At 33.2% G+C, this 15,148-nt stretch overlaps 1 non-coding gene across 1 annotated transcript; it reads right to left on the reverse strand.

The window, feature by feature from the left end:
* Positions 1 to 5,508: 5,508 nt before the first annotated feature.
* TRNAH-GUG (transfer RNA histidin (anticodon GUG)) lies at positions 5,509 to 5,580 on the reverse strand. The gene has a single exon. It is a non-coding gene; the product is annotated as a tRNA-His (tRNA).
* Positions 5,581 to 15,148: the final 9,568 nt, after the last annotated feature.

Consider the following 15,148-nt stretch of genomic DNA (forward strand, 5'->3'; position numbering starts at 1 on the left):
GCAATTCATATATTTTATTTGCGATTTCCATGTGGGCGTCGATTTTTTTTCATTTCGTCGTGCTCTCGAAGCCGACTTTCATTCTCCTGCACATGTCGTTGCGCGCGCTTGGCTTTGTCGCGCCCCATCGATCGTCGTGGCGGAGAGATTTCCTCGATGTCATCAAACTCGTCTGGGATCTCATCGGTGTCCGCGTTGAGGTCAATGTTCGTGTGTCCGTCGGAAACGTCAACCGAACCCGAACCACGAGACCTCTTTGATTGTTCTTCCGAAGATGTTGGCGTTTTCTTCTATTTTGGATCTTTCCTTACTATGTCCCATACTTTTTTCATACTCAAATACGTGCCCCATTTGCACGTGATATTCCTCCCTCGCGGCTCTAAACACATCGAAATCATTGGCACCACTTTGACGTTGCGAAGAAAGTTTGTTGTATATGGAATTGAATTTGGTGCACTTCCGACTAATTTGAGTCAACTTGCCACTAAGCATATCATTATTGCGATATGTATCACCCGTGTTCAAAATTGTGCGAAAGTTGACAATTACGACATCCCAAAAAACAACTCTTTTCATATCGTTCCCCATAGCTGGTTGTTTTGAACTACCGCACCAAGCCGACGCCAACGCATGCTCTTCCTCCGGTGCCCACCATGTTGGAGGTGCTTCTGTTTCTTCCGTCCCGACCACGACCTCTTTCCCTTTCTTTTTTGGTCTCCCTTTTTTTCCCGATGCTTTCTGACTACCTCCGGCTTGCGTCTCGACAACGGTTTCTTGTGTGGGTGGGGGTTGTGTGACTGTTTGGTGCATGGGATTGAATGTGTTAAAAAGGTTTTGTTGATTGTTTGCATTTTGTTGCATAAATGGCGAGGTAGGAAATTGTAGTGAGAGTGAGGTTGGATTGAAAAAATTGCCGGAAAATGGAATTTGTGGTGAGTTTTGGGAGTTTAGAAGGTTCATGTATCCCTCATATCCCGCAAAACCTAATTAAGTGGATTGTTTGTCTTCGGAGGAGGGATATTCGGGTTTTGATCCATAGTGATTTTTTTGTTTTGAACCAAATAGAGATAGATATAGAGAAATAGAAGTGTAATAAAATGAGGTATATGTATTGATACAGTTTAATTTTTTAAGTAGTAATTTTTTTTTTTAGAATTCACCGTATTAAACGGTAATATTACCGTTTTTCAATGGAAAAAAATTTGCAACGGTAAAAAAAATGGCGTTACCATTCGTTACCATGGTAACGGGTAATGGTGTAACGCCCCATAACGGCTACCCAAGGCGGTGTTCCGCGTTATAACGCCGTTAAAGACACGTGCCACGTCAGATAACGCGATGTCCGCGTTGCCCACACCCATCTGTCTTACCAACCCCTCTCTACCACTCCATTGAGAAGCTCCAAAATATTCCTAGTCATGGGATTGGAAAAAAAACATGTGACACTCCTTTATCACTAGATCCCACTCCATATTGAATTTCAATCCTCTCATCAAGTCATATGATGTAATCAACAGATGTATGAGCATCAGTGCATGACAGAGTACATAACCCATATGGTGGTGGACTAGTTTTATATGTATTTAATTATAATTTAAAATAATTAAATTAAAAAAATATATCAATATATTATTGAGTATCATAAATCAGTTATAAGTATGCAGGTGAATGGGTGGGATCTAACCAGAGTTTGATTAGGAGACCAGTGGGCTCTGTAGGTGTGATTAAATCATTATCATGGACTTTATTTGTCTACGTATTAACACCCTAAAACATTAATATCCTCCTTAATAAATAAAGGTTTTTTTTGACACATGTCAATCTCTTATGAGTTTTGACACTTGTCATTTTGTTGTATTTTTGAAATAAATATTATTCACGTGTCAAATTTTAGTTTGTTTTAATTTTTAAAATTAAAATCAAATATTTATATATGTAAAGTATTAAATATCATATATATGATATTAAATTGCAATAAATACGTTTATTCCTTTTTATTTTAGAGTTGTAAATTAAAAAATGTTTTTTGTTTACACTTTAATGTTTAATATATTTTTTTAAATCAACCTGTGTAATACACATGTCTCACACCTAGTTAGTAAATAAACAAATTAAGTAAAATTGTCTCAACGAGACAATGATAATATAATGATAAAAGTTATTTTAATTTGTGTACAAAATATAATGCTAGTTTTTACAAAACGTATCTTGATCACGTTAATGATATGGGGGATGAATTTTCCAAAGATTGTTTTCATTCTTGAATAATTAATCTATTTTACCCCAACCACACTACTTGAACTACACCAAATTTGATTACTTTACTTTGATAATTATATCTATTTTTCTTATTATTTATACCATCAACTTTTTTTTTTGGTCATTTACACCGTTTTTCTAAAAAATATCACAGACAATATACAACAGCACCTTCAATAATAAAACAAAATCATGACCATACATTTATATCCTATTTTTAATATTTAACCTTTTTTTTATGTTAGATCATTTTTTACATCATTAGCTTCTATTTTATTTTTAATAGGTTATAAAACAAATCCATAACCTACCAGGCTACCATAGACAATTTCAAACGATCTGCTCAAATAAACATCTATGTTATTATGGTATTATTCACGTACAAGTTTTATATCTGTTTAATATTTAAATAAATAATTTTGAACTTCAATTTGGATTTCTCTTATAAAATCTGAAAAATAACCAAAAGTAAATAAATTATTACAAAATCAACCATTTAAAATAAATAAATAAATCAAAGTGAAACTTATGAAATTCAAATCACAATAAAATTCATATTCTAAGTATGTAAAAGAAATTAATATGAATAAATAAGTTGATAAAATAATTCATTATTCATTTCAAAGAGATATCTTAGTTTAATCTCAAATGAATTGCTAGTTTTTATTTTGATACTTGTCGCATTTTAAAAAACTATAAGCACTCGTTCATAAGGAACCATGATTCTCAATCAAAAATACATATCTTTTCTCCGCATTCAGATAAATATGTTCTACTCAATGTCACATCAGTCTTCAAATAATCAATGAAAGAACATATGCTAACAGTATGAATACCCAAAAATCGGCATTTAGCAAATCAAAACCATGATTCTCAATCAAATATAACCAAGAATAACCAAAATCGAGTCAATTAAAGCCCCACGGTACAAGTAGCATGAAACTCAAATGCTTAACAAGACCAGAAGTAAATATACCCAACTTTGAATATTCTCTCATACTTCGCTAAAACTCACAATCTTGAAAACTCACAGTCTTCTTTCCAAATGAACATACAAATCTTTTCACCTGATTTATGATCGAAACAAGATCATAAAATATCGAAGTGGCCATGAGAATGTGCTAGTGTGTATATATATATATATATATATATATATATATATATATATATATATATATATATATATATATATATAAATAATAAACTCCTCATCGACAAATGGAAAAACACTCTAAACTTGAAACAGAACAGTAAAAAAATAATGACAATAGGCCGAATGACTTTCTGTTCCTCTTTTAGCTCCGAAATAAAATATTGGATTGTCCTTAGTTGTTCATCTTCTCAATGCTCATAACAATCCAGGCCCGTCCCAACGTGGGCGAGAAAGGGCGACCTTCTAGGGCTCATCTTTTAAAGGGGCCAAATTTTTTATGGAAATTGTTATATTTAGAAGATAGTACATATAATTTTCATTAAATTATCAAGTTATTATAAAAATCTTGATGACATTTGTGTATTCTAAAGGCCTATTTTTTTTTTTTTCTTTCACCTTGTGCCCAAAATATGTTTGGAATCGTCCTGTAACAATCTGTTAAATCTAATCCAAACACAAAAGTAATAATCTGATTCTATCAATCTACTCGAAATCATCTCTCACAAATAACTATTGAATGACAAATCACGAAAAATAACTCTCAAAACAATAAGTGTGGAATCTGTCTAACACCGAAAGTGATTGCAAAAATCGACCCATAATCAAAGCTTCAAAGATATGTTTCGAAAATGTAATTCTGGAATGTATCAAAACAATCTGACCTGTCGAACATGTGTAGAAACATCTCACCTGTCGAATCCAAAAATAATTTTGAAACGTAGCAAATATTGCAAATTTGAAACATGTGGAGGGGGGAATGTAAATCTGTGAAACTTCATCCCAATTAAAATGAAATAGGACATTCGAAATTGTGATCTTAAGATGAACCACGAATGTATGTCTAAGCATTAAGTTCAAGTGGGTCCCATCGAAATTCAACTGTAAGAGGAAAATGTATGTCTAAGCATTAACATCCACTTCTTTGTTTTATTCACACTTCCAACTTTTTTTGCAACTTATTTCATGTTAAAATTTATAATATTGCATTTTTTTTTAAATATTTAAGACGAAAATGGCTATTTAATTTTATTTAGATGAATCATTCGATTTATAAACAAAAGCATACTAATATAATATAACCACCCTATGTGATAAGGAAAATCAGAAAAATTAACGTTCATTGACAGTTTATATTTTAATGTCTAGAACGTGTTCAATAGTCTATTTTTTTTATATTTTGATTTGTTTAATAAAAATATTTTATATTCATATAAAATATGTTTTTTTTTGGAACACACACAAGAAATCTAGAATGCGTTCAATAGTCTATTTCTCAGACACAAATCAACTTCAACCTATGTATCGTGGAGAAATGAAGAGGTTCCCATCAATTTTCAATTCTCACATACAAATCGATTTCTAGAACTTATAGATTTCAATTCCTGTGTGTATGAGTTTTCTTGGACGATGAATACGATATATAACATAATCCTTCAGTAAAAAAAAGCCTCTCCAAAACATTGAAGAAAATTAAGATGCCATGAGTAACATGTGGTAATACTTGAGCCTTAAAACAACGATTGAGTAGTCAGATTAATGTCTAGATTTTGGTTGAATCTGAATCTAATGATAAGATTGAACTCTATCAATACAATGTATAGAGTGTACTCTTCTAAATAAAATATAAATTGTCAATGAGCCTTAATTTTGCTCATTTTCCTTATCACATAGGGTAGTTACATTATAGTATGTTTTCTTTATAAAACGAATGATTCGTATAAATAAAATTAATAGCCATTTTGGTAAATCTTTCATTGTTATGGAACTTTTATTGATTGTTATTTTGGTCTTAAATATTTAAAAAAAACGCAATATTATAAATTTTAACATGAAATCAGTTGCAAAGAAAATTGGAAGTGTGGATATGTAACGTATCAGCATCTTAATATATTAAATCAAATTTATTTAAGTTACAAGTCATTTTTTACTAATTGAATAAAACAAAGAAGCGAATGTTCACCGCACATTTTCCTCTTACGACTCCCTTTTTGCATATAAAATAGGCTACTAAATAAAAATTTAATAACGATTAAAGAAGATGAGTAGAGTTCAATTTTGACGTGGATTCCAATAAAAAAAAATGGGATTTAATGAAATGTGGCTGCTGGGATTCGAGCCCAGGTCTCCACGGCCACAACGTGGAATTCTTACCACTAAACTACAGCCACAGATGTTTACATTTAGCATATATATTTATTATGATTAATTCTTTTTGTTACATGAATAAGCTTATGTATTTAAGGGTTTAGTACTTTAGTTGCCAAAAAACTGATATAAAATTGAAAATAATTTTTTTGTTTCGGGCAATATCAGGTGCATCAGATTATTTTATATATACTTTTTGTTTTTGACCAATATTGTAAGTTTTGTTTCGGTTTTTGTTTAAAATTTTTAAATTCGCCATAAAACATATTAAAAAAAGTTGGAATTATTCCAAAACAATTCGGGTTGGAAAATAATTTGTAAGGCTAGAAACTTAAAATATAAGTGACACCATCCATTCTCTTCCTTAATATTGATCAAAAGAGCATGTAGGATTTGAGCAAGCAATATGTAAGATCCTACTAAGTGTGTTGATGGTCCAAACTTGAGAGTTTTGCTCATTTTCACCACCCCAATATCGTTAATCACTTTAGGTAGCGTTTGGTATGCGGACGTTACAAAATCATTTGATATGGTGTTTGGCATCCATAAGTCAATTGGATAAAAGCTTGGTTAATGAGACTAAAATTTGTAGAGTTAGTCCCATCCAAAAGGGTGGAACTGAGTTGGACAAAAAGACGTAATATTTCCAAGGACCAAAATACCCTCCTTTCCTATCTCGTCTATGTGCAAATCATAAAGCTGAACAAATTCTTAATTTTTCATCCACCGCATCTGTTGATCTTAAACTTCGTTCATCTACTTGTTTCAATTCATCTTATTTCTCTACATCCAAGTCTAGCAAACCAGTATTGATTTTTATTCCATCTCAATTTTGTTGTCTAAATAAACTTCTTTCCCGAAAACATTTTTATTTCCTGAGCTTTCATATGCTTAGTTATTCTAGATATCAGATGCTATTATTTATTAAAAATTAGTTTAAATAAAGTCGAACTCCAAAAGATTGATTTATGTTTTGAAAGTGGGCGGTACAGTTTTTACAAAGGAATCAATTATACAAAAACGAAAGGAAATTGGGGTTTGATGTTTTGAATGTGGACGATAGAGTTTTTACAAAGGAATCAATTATACAACTCATTATTTTTATTTTTTACAATTTTATTGTTTAATCCAAACATTTTGTATTTTACAACTTATTATTGTTGATATATATTTTTGTTGGAATATAGGTCTCATCCAAGGCCGGCCTTACTTTTTAAAAAATAAACTTTTATCGACTTTCTATTTATGTTTGATTGATAAAATCCAGTGAAACAATCAGGTTGATTTAGCAAACTAACCAACATATATTACATTCAAAACAATTTATGTTAAAAAACAGTTATCTTTAAAGTATTGTTTAGTATTTTGTATTATTTCATCTCAAGGACAATATGGTAATTTTAATATTTTGCTCTTATTACGTTATAGTTCTACCAAATACTATATAGACAATCTGTTTTGTTCTGTTCAGTCTAGTCCAGTTATGTTCTTTCCCGTCCAGGCCACTTTTGTCCCATTACCAAATGCTACCTTAAGGACCCTTTTTATTAAAATTCACTGGAAGGGACCGATCCAAAGCATAAGAAACTTTGTTCAAAAATAAATCTAAACATTAATAACGATATTACATCTGGACTCACCATTAAACCTGAGTTTTCGCTAATTTCAACTTATAAACTCAACTATAAGTCAATTGGAGAGGTGTTCTTATCTTGATGATATCCTCAATACATTGAACTCTATAAAGATCAATGGATTGTTACACCCGCATTCCACATTTCAATAATTTTGTCATTTATGTTACAATACATTGAACTTATAAAGTTTAATGAAACATATATTTAGAAAAATTATACCATTTCTTGTTAATTATTTTCTCATTCAACAACTTAATGAGCATTTTTTAAATGACTGAATAAAATTAAAAAATTCAACTCTAGCAAATAGTTAAAGGAAAAAACCAATTACATTATACGAGAAATTAAATATTCATCTACTTATTCTTCCTACTCGTCCTCCTATCATTTTAAGATGATGACAAATTTAATAAAAAATTATTAATTTGATTAAATATGACAAATGTCGTCATCTTAAGTGTAATGGATGGTAGGAAAAGAATAGGATGATATTTGATTTCGCGTAAAGAGAAGGGTTTTTAATCTATAAATTCCAATCTAAATGAAATTTATGTTGGATTAAGGCAGTAAGCTAATAACTGAATTATTATATACTTGAATTATTAGCAAAGTTCTTTTGAGTTGCCCTCAAACGTTTTTTTCAAAGAGGAGTTGTCCTCAAACTTAGTAATTGAATAGAATGAATTTTAGAGAGAGAGAGAGAGAGGGAGAGAGACTAATTTATTGATTTATTATATTATTATTAAATCGCAATAAATGAATTTATTAATATATTACGGAATAATATATTAATTAGAAATAATAATATTTAATTAAGAATTAATCAGAAATTAATTAGAATTAATTGTAGGATTAACTGATTTATTAAAAGTGCAGAGACTGTTTGGTTATTTATTGAAAGTTGAAGCAGGAAGACTCTAGAACTCCATGGGATGGGGTGGATGAAAATTGGCTAGAGACAACCTAGAATTTTCGTCAAAGGGGGCTTGGAGGAGGTGATAAGACGGCTTAATTATTATATTAATTAATCTAGTATTTATCCCAAAAACTCTATTTGACCCCAAGTTTCCTTCAGATATATAAAGAATCATATAGCCTTCAAATTTCGGCCACTCATTCTTCTCTAGATATAGCCGAAATTTTACCCACCCTTCTCCTCTCTTTTCAAGTCTCACAACTACTAGGGTTAGGTGTAAACCATCAGAGGCACGCAATTTCTGGTGCTCGTTTCCAGAAACTTTAAAGAAAGTTTTAGATTTGTTTACAATAACAAATCAAGACGTATGTAAGCTTCCTTATGAATTCTGATTTCATTAGGGTTTTTGTAGTTTGATAGTTAATAGTATGTTGTCTTTATGTGAAACATATAGATCCTATTTAGGTTGCATGTGCCCTAACCATTTAATTATTAAATGTTTTTCCGCTTAGAGCATTGTTTTGTAATCTACGTTTTCCAACAATTTATGCTTCCTATGTTAACCCACCTAAAAGAGAAGGAAACAATATCATCAAAAAATCTTATCTTTTCTCGGCTTCTCTAAAAAAACAAAACTATTCATAAATTTAAACAGACGACACCTTATAGTAAACAAATTTGTTTCCAAAACAACCTTTTTAACTAAATAACCATTTATCACATTAAGGAAAACACCAACATCGCCAACGGATAAAAAACTCAAGAGGTCAAGATCACACCAATGAACGACTCTCGTCATAACCGCCGCATCAACCTCACAATCCAACAAAATATGATTCAAGGACTCTTCAAAGTTGTCACAGACAGGCCTAAAGTTGTAAACGAATCGAACGAACACGAATGAGGGCTTGTTCATGTGCGTTCGTTTAAGTTAGCCGAACTAATGAACAGACACAAACGGATAAACGGACGAGTTTTCTTGTTCATGTTCATTCGTTTAACAAATTACATTGTTTATGTTCGTTCGTTTATGTTCGTAAACATGCTAAACGAATATAAAAAAACGAACATAAATGAGCAAAGATAAACAAACATAATTGAACATATACGAACATAAATGAACATATAATATACTAATGTAATCAAACACAATTAAGAATATATGAATATAAAAGGAACATTCATGAACGAACATAAACGGATAATAGAAATGAACGTTCACTAACATAATTGAACGAACAAGACCATTGTTCATGTTCGTTCATTTAAGTAAACGAACGAGAATTTGTTTTCATGTTCATTCGTTCATTAAATAAATAAGCATAAACAAACTTTCCGCCAGACGGTTCACGAACAATTCATTGAATGTTCAGTTTGTTTACAACCCTGGACATGGCATACAATATGATATTGTTATATTTATATATTTTTTAAGCATTATTTTAATACATTTAAGCTATATTTAGGTGAAATGCAAATATATTTGGTTATAATGTTAAAATATATTCTGCAGTCAAAAAGGATATTCTAAAGGAAAATGAGATGAAATTGAAGAAAGTTGGATACTTAGAGGACTAAAGCTGAAATTGAACAAGGACGAAGAAACCGATCAAATTGAAGTTCCCACGACCTGGAAAACTATATTTCACGATGTGGCATTCAGAAGATTCTCGATTCTTGCATAAAGATGTCTTTTACGATGTGACACATTACTCGTCACAACGTGACCACGTATCAACAGAAGAATCCTCTACAGACATGGACAGTTTCCTTGGCACATATGAAATTATTACGATTTGCACGTCGTGACATGCATATGGTCATGACGTGGCGACCAATTTTATGGAAACTAGAGCATGAGTTGTGGAATCTTACTATAGCAGGCTCAAACATAGAGGCTTACACCGACAGATTCAGCGACTTAGCTGAACTATGCCCCGGAATGGTTACCCCGGAGAGCAGGAAGGTAGAGAGATACATTTGGGGACTGCCTTCTCTAATCCAACGAAACATATTGGCAGCAAAACCTCTTACGTTCGACAGTGCCAAACGCTTGGCTCGAACATTTGTGGACTACGGGATCCTCCAAGGCATAATGGACCCCGTTCCGGAGTCAACCAAAGGAGGCGATGATATACAAAAGTCCGGGAGCGAGAATAAGAGACGATCGACGCAAGAAGCCTCTGAGGGGCAACAGACGGGTGCGGCCTATGTTGCCACGATACCAACCACCCCAGCACCCGAAAATCGCTACACTGGAAGCCTTCCTAAATGCATTAATTGCAACTTCCATCATATCGGAAGGTATCGGAAGTTGTATTGCAAGAACTGCCTCAGAAGGGGACACACCATCCGCTTATGTAGGGCACCGAAGCGACCAATCTATCAAGTCCCATTTGAGGAAGTAAGTCACACTTGCCATGGGTGTGGTGAAACAGGGCACTACGGGAGAGATTGCCCGGTGGCCAGGAACCCCGGTGATGAAGGAAGAATGCTAATGATCAATGCAGGAGACTCTACCCCGGAAACCACCGAGAACAGCGGTATGTTTTCCAACTCGAATCATTTCCCAAACCTACACTTTCAAGGAAACCCTCTCACAATTTAATTCTAACTATAATAATTTCTTCATCTCTAAAAAAAGCACATAAGTTATGTAGAACAAAATACTCTTTTCTAGTAGGCTATAATAACTTGGTGTAAACAGTAGGGCCATATATAATTAAGGACCAATAGACTTGATGGTGTGTGATTCCGCCTTATTTCCTGTTCCTTATTTGGTTATGGATATAGGGCAGAGTCACTCAGTCGACCGTCTCATCCATCTTAATTATATATGACTTGTAGACACCCAACTATTATAAAGGGACTGGATAGAGACCATAATATCAAGTATCATTCACCAGAACAATTTCTCGGTCAGTACACTTAATTCAGTACAAAACATTCGCAGTAGTGATAACAAGGTCAACACAGAAGGCACTAGAAACGTTCACATACAGATACACTGATGCCATAACAAAACACCCCTTCCGAACTAACTTAACACGCGATCCTAAGACGTCATCCTGTCTATTCTAACCGATTATGCGTTATACCAAGCCCATGTGTCACCAAGGATACCCTTGCCTTAAACCGACCGAATAACAAAACTCTCGTCACTCATAACGACAAACTAGGTGCGAACCTCAGAATTTTCTCTCGCTCCAAACCCCCGAAAATACTCATACGAGGAGTATGGTATCCACCTGTAACCTTTCTTAAGCACCCTCAGCAGGTCATTTTGGAAACACCACTCGCACATCAAGTCAAGTTCAAGCACAGAGGCTAGGGAAAAATACGGTTAACATATCGATGTTAAATGTACATGTGAGAGTGGTATATAATTAAGATTCTACGGACTTAGGATGTGTGTTTCCGCTCTATCTCCTATTCCTTGTCTGGTTGTGGACCTGGAGCAGGGTCACCCATCCGACCGTCTTATCAATCTTAATTATATACGACTGGTGTACATGAGACAATGATAGATGAACCAAGTATGAGTCCTATCATGAACTAGGCAGAGAAACCCCTATAACAATCCTGTCAGCAACGATGATTAAGATGATCCTTAGGAATGAAAATAGAAAGAAAACCTACTATGATGATTAAGATGATCCATATCAATAACAATAACTATGATGAACCTTAGGGAAGATTAAAGAAGAAAATGGGGGTGTGTGATTGGGTTAATTGTTTGATAATTAAACATATTAAATATATTATTGTGGGTTGAAAAACCCTATAGACTCACTAGCTTTCTCAACCTGACCCACTCAACTTCTTTGTATCATAGGTAGCAGTACAAAAATACATGAATGCTGAGAGATTCAAAGAGACGTAGACTGATAGTCTAAGATACCTTAATGTTTATTTATGTTTATGTTTTGTATCAGTTATGAAATCCCAAGCTTTTGTAAATCAATGAAAAACATTTATTAGGATATACTTTTACGGGACCAAATTCTGCATTTATAAATAAACTTTGTTTTAAATAAGCATAAATAAAAAGTTTTAAAATGGCTGTAAAAATAAGGAAATCTCAGATTGTGACTAAAAACCTCTGGAGAACCCTTGGAAGATCAGAAATCATTTGGAGTTCAAGCATTGAAGAGATTTAGAAGAAGAAGAACATTCAGTCATTCAGTTGGCTACTGTTTACTATGTCTTATCTAGCTAAATCAGATATATTTCTTGTTTTTGCATTAATCATGGGATAATCAGCCTATACTTTCCTTTGGTAATGATGAACCCTTAACGTATGTGTTGATTTCAAATTTATGGATCTTTTTTGTTGGTTTTACTAGTGTTTGATAAATCAAAATCCTTACATGTTATTTTCTTAGTAACCACCCCCCCCCCCCCCCCCATTTAAAGTTATTTTCTTAGTTTCACTTTTAGTAGTTGTTTTATTAATTAAATATTGTTCTTGGTGTTCGATACCTAACTTACTTTACTTTACTATAATTTGACTAAGTACACTGCCTAAGTGGTATTAGTTAGTTAAATTTTGTTAGGTTTATAACTTAAAAACTAGTAGGTATATAATTAGCACATCATAGTACTAGGAATATCAATCCCATGTAAAATAAGATAATCTATCGTAGGAAGTCAATTTAGTGAGCATTTTAAATTCCAAATCCATTCCATGTAACTTTATAATCCTAATGTGGTTATGTTTAATGTTTATATACCAACTACACATGTCATCTCATTCAACTATTCCATTCAACCATGCATTGCATATTTAAGGCTAAGCACCACAATAGCATTGTGCTTTAATTTCTCAACATGCCTAGACATTTACATGTGGAATCTATTTGATTTCCCAACTTTGTTTACTTATTAACACTCATTTTTACAAATTAAGATTATTTGAATCCATCAATGTCACTCTTCGCATTTTTAAGATTAAAATCGTTTAACTGCAAATTACATTGTTTCATCTGCACCTCACAACTTATCAAAAAAAAATATTACTAGGTACGTTTCTAAAGATAATAATGTCTCTGGAAGATTTGCTCCTCACTATGGACATTCCATTTGAGGAACATTGATTCAATCAATCTCTACTCAATCTCAACAATACTTATTCACTTCACAAAAATTTGGTCATCTCCTCTCATCTTTTCTGGAACTCAAGTATTGGAGATTCAGGCACTTATGTTTTATCTTTTCATAGATTGCATGATTTCAGTCTATACAACAAGGAGCTTAATTCATATTTTGTAATTTTTACAAAATTAATGAGCACACACGTCTACCTTTCTATATTTTATTTTGCATAAACTTACACCTTATTTAATAATTTCCATTCAATGTTGTAGACATCATTCATCTAAATTTCATACAACTAATATTGGTATGTCCTCTCAACTTTAGTTCTGTCATCTTAACAAGATTAAAAGAAAATCATACCTTTGTTAGGACACAATTTCATACAAACATTAGATCCTTCAAATGCAACCTAGGACAAGCGTTTAACAACAATAATTCACATAATTGCCTCCCACTATAGTCTTACCTCCCACTTTTATTCCCAATAAAATGACAAAGCTGGCTAAATGTTCTATCATCTTAAGGAAATTTCCCTCGTCCTTTAATGTCATGCCTCACGACCATCACCTTTTTTACTCAAGGCACTCCATACAGTCGTATTCATTCACAACATCCTTCCTACCAAAATACTACTAATATTGTTCCCCCGTGTATGACATATTTCTCAAAGAACCATTTTATGATCACATACGAAGCATCATATGTTTTCACTACCCTAAACTTTTTGCCCAACAAAAGAATAAACTCGATGCATGTTCTATATAATGTATGTTACTTGAATACTCCACTAAATACCATGGGTTTCAGTCCTTTTAACCATGCCACCGACAAAAAATCAATCTTTCCCATCATGTCACCTTCGACGAGATTTTTTTCCTTAGTCAACAACTCTCCCCTACCCTTTGATATAGTCGTCCCACAACCAACCAAACACCCACCCTCCACATACACACACTTCACTCTCTTTGTGTAACGTCCCAAAAATACCGCGTAAAAATTTCATTTTTGGTAAGTCGGAAAACTCATTCATTAACCCAAATGACAATCAGAGTAAAAGTATTCTTAAAACATCATATTAAAATCATAAACAATCAATGTGGATTAAATCTCCAGTGGATGCAGTAAGATCAAGTCAGGTCCTTCCTTTAGAAACCAAAAATACCTGTAAACATTTTAAACATAAACCATAAGCAAAAAAGCTTAGTGAGTTCCCTAAAATACCACATGTCACACTAATCAGTAGGCCAAGCCTTAGGGCATATCCCAACCCATCATATAATCATGGGCCCAATCTTGGGGTTTATTTCAACCCAAACATACAATAATGGGCCCAACCTTGGGGTTTATTTCAACTCAAACATACAATAATGGGCCCATCCCTAGGGTGTATTTCAGCCCAATCATACATACAAGAGTCACAAAGACAACTAGCATTCTACATAACACAATCCATTGGGCCAAAATTGGTACCTTCGACCTACAAGTACAGTGAGAAGACTCACCAGAATTACTCAATAGAAGCTCAACAACTACCTCAACAGTAGAACAACCATCCCAAGCTTCCTAAAGCAAAACTGAGACCAATCCTTAATCAAATAGTCAGTTCTACCCAGGTTTGACCAAAAGTCAAACTAGTCAAAAAATCAACGGTCAAAGTCCACAAGGTCAATGGTCAACTTAGACACGGAAAACCCTCTCAGCATAAGTCACGACGTGAGCCATTCTTGGTCACGTCGTGAGAATACAGGAAAACCTCAAAAGTGGGATCCTTTCTTAGTCACGTCGTGATACCTCAAGTGTCACGTCATGACTTCAGTCTAAATCATCTCCGTAATGATTTGAGTCCTTAAACCATTAAGTCTCCAAACCCAACTTTTCTAGAAGCTTAAAAGGACTCCAAAGGTCCATAAAAATGTTTACTTTATGAATATGTTGTGTGAT

The sequence above is a fragment of the Lactuca serriola genome, chromosome 3, assembly GCF_051521515.1.
Source record: "Lactuca serriola cultivar US96UC23 chromosome 3, Lser_US96UC23_V15, whole genome shotgun sequence".
In the NCBI taxonomy this organism is placed as follows: Eukaryota; Viridiplantae; Streptophyta; class Magnoliopsida; order Asterales; family Asteraceae; genus Lactuca; species Lactuca serriola.